A 12,518-nucleotide genomic window follows, 5' to 3' on the forward strand; every position below is an offset into this window, starting at 1 on the left:
AATTCTAGAGTAAAGGCGTACATCTATAGAACTTAGGCCCACGCTCTTTTAAAAGACTCATTAATACCTTTTATTTGATACCCATATCGTACAAAATAAATTCTAGAGTCACCCATGGTCCACCTTTATGGCGATGTCTCGAAAAGACGTCCACCTATAGAACTTAGACCCACTCCCTTTTAAAATTATCATTAACACATTTCATTTGATACCCATATCGTACAAACAAATTCTAGAGTCACCCCTGGTCCACCTTCATGTCGATATCTCGAAAAGGCGTCCTCCACCTATAGAACTAAAGCCCACGCCTTTTTAAAATACTCATTCTAGAAAAATTCTAGAGTCACCCCTGGTCCACCTTTATGGCGATATCTCGAAAAGGCATCCACCTATAGAACTAAGGCCCACTCCCTTTTAAAATACTCATTAACACCTTTCATTTGATACCCATATCGATAAACAAATTCTAGAGTCACCCCTGGTCCACCTTTATGTCGATATCTCGAAAAGGCGTCCACCTTTAGAACTAAGGCCCACACCCTTTTAAAATACTCATTAATACCTTTCATTTGATACCCATAACGTACACAAAAATTCTAGAGTCACCCCTGGCCCACCTTTATGGCGATATCTCGAAAGGGCATCCACCTATAGAACTAAGGCCCACTCCCTTTTAAAATACTCATTAACACCTTTCATTTGATACCCATATCGTACAAACAAATTCTAGAGTCACCCCTGGTCTACTTTTATGGAGATATCTCGAAAAGGCGTCCACCTATAGAACTACGACCCACGCCCTTTTAAAATACTCATTAACACCTTTCATTTGATACCCATATCGTACAATCAAATTCTCGAGTCAGGCCTGGTCCACCTTTATGGCGATATCCCTAAATGGCGTCCATCTATAGATCTATGGCCCACTTCCTCTTAAAATACTCTTTAATGCCTTTCATTAGGGGGTGGGGCCGTGTGTAGAAGTCCACGAAAGTGGGGAAAGCTTCTGACCGCCATAAACCTGGGAATGGCCAGTGCGATTCTTTTGCATGCGGTTCAAGCAGCTCACTACTGCCGGTCGCTTGCGGCCAAGTATCCTCTGGGTAGCCGCTAAACACCCGTTTAGAGGTGAGCTAATGTGAGAAGGCGACAACCTGGCTAGGCCACTCTGACATAATCGGTTTAAGGGCTAGCCAGGGGAGATTTCATCGGCAGCGTCTGTACACCTCTAGGTGCGGCTGCAAGCGGGCGTCTGTCTTGGAGCAAGCGGCTCGCTATATAAACGTGCCAAGTAATATTTTCACCCCCGCTGAGCGGGTTGTGCGCTGGGCTTGGGACCCGCCACGTAAAACCATACTCCAATGAAATATAACAACAAGCCTCGGATAAATACACTCTCTATTGATGACGACCATGGCAAACGTTTGAAGGACAATGAATTGAGGGCATGCACCTGGAACGTCCGCTCCCTGAATGGGATTGGTGCAGATGCCCGGCTGGTTGATGTCCTCGTCAAAGCAAAATCTGACATCACCGCCATCCAAGAAATGCGTTGGACGAAGCAAGGAAGAAAGAAGATCAAAAATTGTGACATATATTGGAGTGGCCATGCGAATAAGCGCAGTTTCGGCGTCGGATTCGTGGTGGGAGAGAGACTTTATCGCCAAGTGCTGGCGTTCACGCCTGTGGACGAGCGTCTCGCCGCTATTCGAATAAAAGCAAAATTTTTTAATATATCATTCATCTGCGCCCATGCGCCGACAGAGGAGAAAGACGATGAGGTGAAAGACACTTTTTATGAACAATTAGAACGCACATACGAGCGCTGCCCCCGTCATGATATAAAAGTCGTGCTTGGCGACTTTAACGCCAGGGTGGGCAAAGAAGGTGTTTTTGGCCCTAAAGTCGGAAAGTTCAGCCTACACAATGAAACTTCTCCTAACGGACTGAGGCTGATTGACTTTGCCGGTGCTCGAAACATGGTCATATCAAGCACGAGGTTCATGCATAAAAAGATACATCAAGCTACATGGCTGTCTCCTGATCGAAATACTCGCAATCAGATCGATCACGTTGTGATAGACGGACGGCATGCCTCCAGTGTTTTAGATGTGCGAACGATCCGAGGACCTAACATCGATTCGGACCATTATCTCGTTGCAGCCAAAATACGCACCCGCCTCAACGCGGCTAAAAACAAGGAACAAAAAACACAAGGAAAGCTAGACGTCGAAAAGCTTCAATCACAACAGACTGCCAATGATTTCGCAACTCGACTCTCACACCTGCTCTCTGAGGGCACAACTCATCCTGAAGGAATACAGGAGCAGTGGGAGCATACCTCCAAAGCACTTCATACTGCCGCCGAGGAAAAAATTGGTTACCGGCGGCCACGAAAAAACAACTGGTATGATGAAGAATGCCGCGTTGCAACCGAAACAAAGGACGCTGCCTACAGGGCTACGTTAAAAGCGAGCGCGACAAGAGGAGTGAGTGAACGCTATCGTGAGTTGAAAAGGGAAGCGAGAAGCCTTTTCAGGAAGAAAAAAGCAGAAGCAGAAAGGCGTGAGTGCGAGGAGCTTGAGCTGCTAGCCACCAGGAATAACGCCCGAAAATTCTACCAAAAAATACGGCGACAGACGGAAGGTTTTAAGACCGGGGCAAACTCCTGTAGGAATGAAAACGGCGACCTTGTAACTGATGTCCAGAGAGTGCTTAGATTATGGAGGGAACACTTCTCTGCTCTCCTAAATGGAGGCAGCAATTCACCGCGCAGAGATGAAGAACCCGATCCCGCAATCGATGATGATGGAATATATGTCCCCCCGCCAGATTATGACGAAGTTAGAATAGCAATAACCAGATTGAAAAACAACAAGGCCGTGGGCGCTGATGGATTTCCTGCGGAGCTATTCAAGTTCGGCGGCGAGGAGTTGGTAAGGCGCATGCAGCAGCTTCTTAGCAAAATATGGGCGGACGAAAGCATGCCCGACGGTTGGAATCTAAGTGTTCTTTGCCCAGTCCACAAGAAGGGGGATACTGCAAAATGCACCAACTATCGTGGAATCAGCCTTCTTAATATCGCATATAAGGTCCTTTCAAGTGTATTGTGCGAAAGATTGAAGCCCACCGTGAACCGGCTGATTGGACCTTATCAGTGCGGCTTCAGACCTGGTAAATCTACCATCGACCAGATTTTCACAATGCGCCAAATCTTGGAAAAAACCCGTGAAAAGAGAATCGACACACACCACCTCTTCGTCGACTTTAAAGCCGCCTTCGACAGCACGAAAAGGAGCTGCCTATATGCCGCTATGTCTGAATTTGGTTTCCCCGCAAAACTTATACGGCTGTGCAAATTGACGTTGAGCAACACCATCAGTTCAGTCAGAATTGGGAAGGACCTCTCCGAGCCGTTCGAAACTAAATGAGGTTTCAGACAGGGTGACCCCCTATCGTGCGATTTCTTTAATTTGATGCTGGAGAAAATTATACTAGCTGCAGAACTTAACCGCACTGGAACAATATACTATAAAAGCGTGCAATTACTGGCATATGCTGATGACATTGATATCATCGGCCTAAACACCCGCGCTGTTAGTTCTGCTTACTCCAAGCTGGAAAAAGAAGCGGTAAAGATGGGTTTGATGGTGAATGAGGACAAAACGAAGTACCTGCTGTCATCGAGCAAAGAGTCAGCGCATATGCGCCTTGGCAACGACGCTACTGTTGGCAGCCATAATTTCGAAATAGTAAAAGACTTCGTTTATTTGGGAACCAGCATCAACATTAGCAACAACATCAGCACTGAAATCCAGCGAAGAATCAATCTTGCCAATAAATGCACACCCTTTTAAAATACTCATTAATACCTTTCATTTGATACCCATAACGTACACAAAAATTCTAGAGTCACCCCTGGCCCACCTTTATGGCGATATCTCGAAAGGGCATCCACCTATAGAACTAAGGCCCACTCCCTTTTAAAATACTCATTAACACCTTTCATTTGATACCCATATCGTACAAACAAATTCTAGAGTCACCCCTGGTCTACTTTTATGGAGATATCTCGAAAAGGCGTCCACCTATAGAACTACGACCCACGCCCTTTTAAAATACTCATTAACACCTTTCATTTGATACCCATATCGTACAATCAAATTCTCGAGTCAGGCCTGGTCCACCTTTATGGCGATATCCCTAAATGGCGTCCATCTATAGATCTATGGCCCACTTCCTCTTAAAATACTCTTTAATGCCTTTCATTAGGGGGTGGGGCCGTGTGTAGAAGTCCACGAAAGTGGGGAAAGCTTCTGACCGCCATAAACCTGGGAATGGCCAGTGCGATTCTTTTGCATGCGGTTCAAGCAGCTCACTACTGCCGGTCGCTTGCGGCCAAGTATCCTCTGGGTAGCCGCTAAACACCCGTTTAGAGGTGAGCTAATGTGAGAAGGCGACAACCTGGCTAGGCCACTCTGACATAATCGGTTTAAGGGCTAGCCAGGGGAGATTTCATCGGCAGCGTCTGTACACCTCTAGGTGCGGCTGCAAGCGGGCGTCTGTCTTGGAGCAAGCGGCTCGCTATATAAACGTGCCAAGTAATATTTTCACCCCCGCTGAGCGGGTTGTGCGTTGGGCTTGGGACCCGCCACGTAAAACCATACTCCAATGAAATATAACAACAAGCCTCGGATAAATACACTCTCTATTGATGACGACCATGGCAAACGTTTGAAGGACAATGAATTGAGGGCATGCACCTGGAACGTCCGCTCCCTGAATGGGATTGGTGCAGATGCCCGGCTGGTTGATGTCCTCGTCAAAGCAAAATCTGACATCACCGCCATCCAAGAAATGCGTTGGACGAAGCAAGGAAGAAAGAAGATCAAAAATTGTGACATATATTGGAGTGGCCATGCGAATAAGCGCAGTTTCGGCGTCGGATTCGTGGTGGGAGAGAGACTTTATCGCCAAGTGCTGGCGTTCACGCCTGTGGACGAGCGTCTCGCCGCTATTCGAATAAAAGCAAAATTTTTTAATATATCATTCATCTGCGCCCATGCGCCGACAGAGGAGAAAGACGATGAGGTGAAAGACACTTTTTATGAACAATTAGAACGCACATACGAGCGCTGCCCCCGTCATGATATAAAAGTCGTGCTTGGCGACTTTAACGCCAGGGTGGGCAAAGAAGGTGTTTTTGGCCCTAAAGTCGGAAAGTTCAGCCTACACAATGAAACTTCTCCTAACGGACTGAGGCTGATTGACTTTGCCGGTGCTCGAAACATGGTCATATCAAGCACGAGGTTCATGCATAAAAAGATACATCAAGCTACATGGCTGTCTCCTGATCGAAATACTCGCAATCAGATCGATCACGTTGTGATAGACGGACGGCATGCCTCCAGTGTTTTAGATGTGCGAACGATCCGAGGACCTAACATCGATTCGGACCATTATCTCGTTGCAGCCAAAATACGCACCCGCCTCAACGCGGCTAAAAACAAGGAACAAAAAACACAAGGAAAGCTAGACGTCGAAAAGCTTCAATCACAACAGACTGCCAATGATTTCGCAACTCGACTCTCACACCTGCTCTCTGAGGGCACAACTCATCCTGAAGGAATACAGGAGCAGTGGGAGCATATCTCCAAAGCACTTCATACTGCCGCCGAGGAAAAAATTGGTTACCGGCGGCCACGAAAAAACAAGTGGTATGATGAAGAATGCCGCGTTGCAACCGAAACAAAGGACGCTGCCTACAGGGCTACGTTAAAAGCGAGCGCGACAAGAGGAGTGAGTGAACGCTATCGTGAGTTGAAAAGGGAAGCGAGAAGCCTTTTCAGGAAGAAAAAAGCAGAAGCAGAAAGGCGTGAGTGCGAGGAGCTTGAGCTGCTAGCCACCAGGAATAACGCCCGAAAATTCTACCAAAAAATACGGCGACAGACGGAAGGTTTTAAGACCGGGGCAAACTCCTGTAGGAATGAAAACGGCGACCTTGTAACTGATGTCCAGAGAGTGCTTAGATTATGGAGGGAACACTTCTCTGCTCTCCTAAATGGAGGCAGCAATTCACCGCGCAGAGATGAAGAACCCGATCCCGCAATCGATGATGATGGAATATATGTCCCCCCGCCAGATTATGACGAAGTTAGAATAGCAATAACCAGATTGAAAAACAACAAGGCCGTGGGCGCTGATGGATTTCCTGCGGAGCTATTCAAGTTCGGCGGCGAGGAGTTGGTAAGGCGCATGCAGCAGCTTCTTAGCAAAATATGGGCGGACGAAAGCATGCCCGACGGTTGGAATCTAAGTGTTCTTTGCCCAGTCCACAAGAAGGGGGATACTGCAAAATGCACCAACTATCGTGGAATCAGCCTTCTTAATATCGCATATAAGGTCCTTTCAAGTGTATTGTGCGAAAGATTGAAGCCCACCGTGAACCGGCTGATTGGACCTTATCAGTGCGGCTTCAGACCTGGTAAATCTACCATCGACCAGATTTTCACAATGCGCCAAATCTTGGAAAAAACCCGTGAAAAGAGAATCGACACACACCACCTCTTCGTCGACTTTAAAGCCGCCTTCGACAGCACGAAAAGGAGCTGCCTATATGCCGCTATGTCTGAATTTGGTTTCCCCGCAAAACTTATACGGCTGTGCAAAATGACGTTGAGCAACACCATCAGTTCAGTCAGAATTGGGAAGGACCTCTCCGAGCCGTTCGAAACTAAATGAGGTTTCAGACAGGGTGACCCCCTATCGTGCGATTTCTTTAATTTGATGCTGGAGAAAATTATACTAGCTGCAGAACTTAACCGCACTGGAACAATATACTATAAAAGCGTGCAATTACTGGCATATGCTGATGACATTGATATCATCGGCCTAAACACCCGCGCTGTTAGTTCTGCTTACTCCAAGCTGGAAAAAGAAGCGGTAAAGATGGGTTTGATGGTGAATGAGGACAAAACGAAGTACCTGCTGTCATCGAGCAAAGAGTCAGCGCATATGCGCCTTGGCAACGACGCTACTGTTGGCAGCCATAATTTCGAAATAGTAAAAGACTTCGTTTATTTGGGAACCAGCATCAACATTAGCAACAACATCAGCACTGAAATCCAGCGAAGAATCAATCTTGCCAATAAATGCTACTTTGGACTAGGTAGGCAATTGAAAAGTAAAGTCCTCTCTCGGCGAACGAAAATCATACTCTACAAGTCACTTATCGTACCCGTCCTGCTATATGGGGCAGAAGCATGGACCATGACAACAGCAGATGAAGCGGCTTTGGGAGTGTTCGAGAGAAAAGTTCTTCGAAAGATTTATGGACCTCTACGCGTTGGCGATGGCGAGTACCGAAGAAGATTTTATGATAAGCTGTACGAGCTATATGCAGACATCAACATAGTCCAGCGAATTAAAACGCAGCGGCTGCGCTGGCTAGGCCATGTTATGCGAATGAAAGATGATGCTCCGGCCAAGAAAGTGTTTCTATCGGAACCCGCCTATGGAAGCAGAGGTAGAGGGCGGCCCCCACTCCGTTGGAAGGACCAGGTGGAAAACGATTTAAACTCCCTTGGTGTGACCAATTGGCGCCGGTTGGCGAAGCGAAGGAGCGACTGGCGCGCCTTGTTGGACGGCCATAACCGTTTAGACGGTTAAGCGCCAATTAAGTAAGTAAGTAAGCCTTTCATTAGATACGCATGTCATACAAACACATTCCAGGGTTTCCCTCGGTTCATTTTCCTACATGGTTATTTTCCCTTATGTTGTCACCATAGCTCTCAACTGAGTATGTAATGTTCGGTTACACCCGAACTTAACCTTCCTTACTTGTTTTAATAACGAAATAGTGTACATACATTGAAGTGCTAAATATGGAAAACGTCGCTTGCAACAAAGCAGTGAATATATGCTTTCTATATATATGGTATTAATTTATATTTTAATTTAGTTTGCTGTTATTTCTGCGATAGTTCAGTGTAATGCTACATTTCTGTTTATTTTTTTTTTCCTTTTAATTCAGATTTGTCAGGCACTGACATTGTCACTGTAAGAGAAGTAGACTTTGAATTTTTCAATCTATTAAATAAATATGGACTAGAAGAGTATTCTTTGTCCTTAACAAATGCCAAAATAAATATCGACTGCTTCAAGGCCATGACAGAAGCTGACATTAAAGAGATTTTTAATGACGAAATTGGCACTCACATAAAGTTTCGTGGCCTAGTCAATGAGTGGCGACTTGCAAAAGTGAGAAAGCAAATTTTATATGAATTATAGTGTAATGTATTGAATTTTTGAAATCGCAGCAATTGGCCCCAATTTCAACATGTTGTTGCCAACATACAGACCAATCTTCAGCTAGTGGCTCAATCAGTCAGTCGGACTCGATTTCTTCATTTCCAGATTCGGGTAGCTCTACATACAAATTTGTATAACACTTTTTTCCTCTCAAAAATATCGGATATATAACAAATTGTTAATATTTCAGAGTTTACATAATTTCTTGGTTTCCGCAATTGGAATAAATATTTGCGCTAATTACAACGCAAACAATGAATTGGGTGCTTCAGACAGAGAGACTTTGATATCAAATATAGTCAGAGATCATTTAGAGAAAGAATCCAGCTTTGCTCTTCGGCGCCAGGACTTTAATATCCATCCGCTACAATTTATACTTTCTGACTGGCCACTGTATGCGCATAGTAACGGATATCGTTTGGTAGAAAATTTAAATTTATATAGGTAATATATAAATAAAAAACTTATATTTTTATATTTAGATCGACATTGACTTCCATAATTTGTACCCGGAAAAGTCAAACTTATTTCTTAACAGCTGGAATTCACTGAACGATAATATCATAGCAGTATGCAAAAATATTGTTAAATTGCTAAAAAAATTATAAATAATCTTCCAACAAACAAAGGTAAAAAAAGAATTTAAACTTATGAAATAAAGAACTAATTTAATTATAATTTTTGAATTTTCTTCAAGATTTAGAATTAATTGAAGTCTCGAAGGTGCTGCCAACAATTTTTAAGCCTCTGGCAAGAAAAACAATAGCGAAACAGACGTGGAAGGTTAGTACAGGCGACGCACAGTGGCGCCTCTGCCGTTAAAGCATGGCAAAAATCGAAAAAATCATGAATGCGTTCGCTAAATCTAATACATGTTTCTATAGTTTACCAGGTAGAGCTCAAATTAGACCAATTTTCAACATTGGGAAAAATTTGAAATTTTTCTTTTTTTCGTTGTATTTAAAATGGTGTTGTGAGTAAATAAGGCGGCCGGTTGTTGTTTTCTTGTATAGCAATTAAAGATAGTTTAATTTAGGATTGAAACAAAAAAAAATTGTTTTTTTTTTGTTAAAAGTTGGCCCTTTTTAAAACTTTGATGGAAAAAAAAATGTTAAAATATGTGCTCCGTCAAATTAAAAGTAGTTATTTGTGTAATATTCAGTTATCTAAATTCATAAAGTCTACCTGCGTCCAGCTGCAACTTCACTTTTTACATCAAATAAAGTTAAACAACCTTTGGCATAAATACGCGCCTGAGCAGGTATATATAATTCAGTACGGCAGTAAGGTCGTTTTTGTTGTTGGAACTTGTTAACAACATAAATTTTTTTAGTTACGAATTGTATACCTGAAATTCATTTTAATAATTTCAGTAGGTATATAAAGCTATCCATCATACAATGCACATTATCATTCGTCTTTTGGAAATTAAGGAACTAAGTATTCTGTTTATTTAAATTAAGTGAATAGTATTTTTAAATATAGTTCACAGTTTAATATTTAGTCAGATACACTCGAAGCCAATTCTAATATGTATCTTGAAAACTTGAAACTATTTGCGGTGTTTAAATCTACAAAGTCAAGTCGGGACATCGTTGAGGCTAATATGAGAGAATTAGCGAGTGAAACAAGCATTAAAGAAAAGGAAGGCCCGCAAGAATAAATTGGTTTACAATACATTATGATAGAAAGAAAATAGAAGGACGTCTATCGTAACAATTCAAAATTTCTAAGTAAACATGAAAAGTGGCTAGCTGACAAAACTTTTTGGACGAAGAAACGCCTAGCTCGTCAACCAATCCAAATAGAGGGAGACCAACAAAACCCATAGAAGAGTGTTCTACCTACAAAAGGAAAAAGAAGCTGGCTGATACCACAAAAGCTGTGGCCACGACTCATCTTTCAGAAGCACTGGCTATTAAATATAAAAAAGACGAAGAAAACGTAAAGTCTCATATAACAGAAGCAGTTGCGGTAGCAAGTCCAGTGCGACTGATGAGGATCAAATGCGCTACCTAGGAAATACACTCCCGAAGAAGCTTTGGCGCTGTTTATATATCTCGGTTTAACGAAGAAAAAATATATTATATTGCGTAAGTCATTATTGCAACGTAGTGCCGATATTTTACCTGGATACAAAAAAATTACTCAAGCCAAGAAAGAAGCAGTTCCTCTAAGTCCCAAAATAACCGAAGTATCAGCTGAAATTGAGCTACAAAACATCTACACGACACCTTCAAAGTTTTACTGAAGAAAAGTTGCAATCCTGCCAAAGGAGCTGGCATTGATAACTAAGTGGGCTGTGATGGATCATCAGGACAAAGCGCATATAAACAAAGAATAAATGTAGAAGATGAAACAATTACAGATAGTAATATGTTTATGGCTTCTATTGTTCCATTACGACTGAAAGATGAAGCTTCAGAATATTGGAAAAATCCACGTCCATCATCAACTATATTGTGCTGCCCGATATTATTTAAATACGAGGAGGAGTCTTCGGAACTCATAAAAGCTACAGTGAGTGATATAAAAAATCAAATTGCCAAATTAGAACCAACTATAATTGAAATTGAAGAGGGGAATGTCATTACAATAAAGCATGATTTTCTTCTAACAATGGTCGATGGAAAAGTTTTGAACCTAATAACAAATACGACATCTACAATGAAATGTCCAATTTGTAAGAAGAGCCAAAACGACTTTGAAAATCTTGATGATTCAATAACTGACGAACTAAATTATGAGTATGGAATATCCCCTTTGCATGCTAGGATAAGATGTATGGAATTTGTTTTGAAGCTGGCTTATACACTACCACAACAAGGAGAAGTTTTCGACGACAATACAACATGTAAGAAGAAACAAAACAGGAGAAAAAAATAATTCAGGATGCATCTATAAAGAGATTGGCCCAAAGCATGGATACGGAAATACAAATGATGGTAACTCCTCAAGAAGATTTTTTGAAAACGATGAAGTGACTGCTCGCATAACAGGAGTTGATAGAGATATTGTGAAAAGATTGGGAGTAATTTTAAATATGTTAAACTGCCATGAACCAGTTAATGGACCCAAATTTGGAGAATATGCATCTAGCACATGGATAAGATTTAATAGAGTACCAGTGCTTACCATTAGGAGAATTGCCTGAAGAAGCTCAAGAATCTAAGAACAAGCACTACAAAAGATATAGATGTATAAACACCTGCAAAGTATCACGAGTTAGACAACATGTTAGCTATCTCTTCTGATCCAGTCATATCATCTATGAGGTATGTAAGAACACAAAAAGATCTTACAGATGCGTATAGCTCAGAAATAGTTGCTTTGTTAGATATATGTTCAGTGACGATGACTATGTTAAGATAAAATAAGTTTCTCACTTCTTATCACAACAATGAAAAAGAGATTTACTAATAAATTTTGTTACTTTATTTAAAAATAAGATATCTATGTACAAGTTAATTTTTTATTTCAAATAAAAGAATTAATTAATTTATTAATTTATAAATATATACTTTTCGTTATTGCATTTCTCTAAAGTTTATCAAATTTATTTTAAAGCTTAGGCATTTCGCCTTCAAACGAGTATTAAATTTATATAGAAATCAATACGTCTATCGAGTTTGGTACAAATTGGTAAAGCGGTTACTAAGATCAAACTTTTGAGCATAACTGGGCAGTGCCACTCCCCTTTTCCAAAATTCTTTGGCTGTTTAATCTTTAGCTCAAATAAAATTTCATTGAACCAATTTCAAAAACTTTTAGTTATTAATAAAATACATATTTGGCTTGTAAATTAAAAAAAAAAACATGTAAAATTTTACGAGGAATTTTGAAGCACCTTGCTATTGTGGCACCAAAAACGTACATTTGAGTTTTATAAGAGTATTGCCATTTAAAGGAAACAATACGTCTATCGACTTTGGTAGTTATTGATTACGTGACTACTTAGATACAACTTTTTATCATAAGTGGGCAGTGCCACGCTATCTTATCAAAATCATTAGTTTATCTTATTTAATGCTTAAATACGTCATTATAAGACAAATCTCATTTTATTTTTTTATTTTTTACTAAAAACATTTTGTTTTTGCATTTTTCTAAAAATTTTCGACTTTGACGAATTTTTTTGAAGTACCCTGTATCTGTGACATTTTGAGCTTTCACACAATAAAACTTCAAATAATTAGCTTTGATTTTCA

This window comes from Eurosta solidaginis, chromosome X, assembly GCF_040869045.1.
Source record: "Eurosta solidaginis isolate ZX-2024a chromosome X, ASM4086904v1, whole genome shotgun sequence".
NCBI lineage: Eukaryota > Metazoa > Arthropoda > Insecta > Diptera > Tephritidae > Eurosta > Eurosta solidaginis.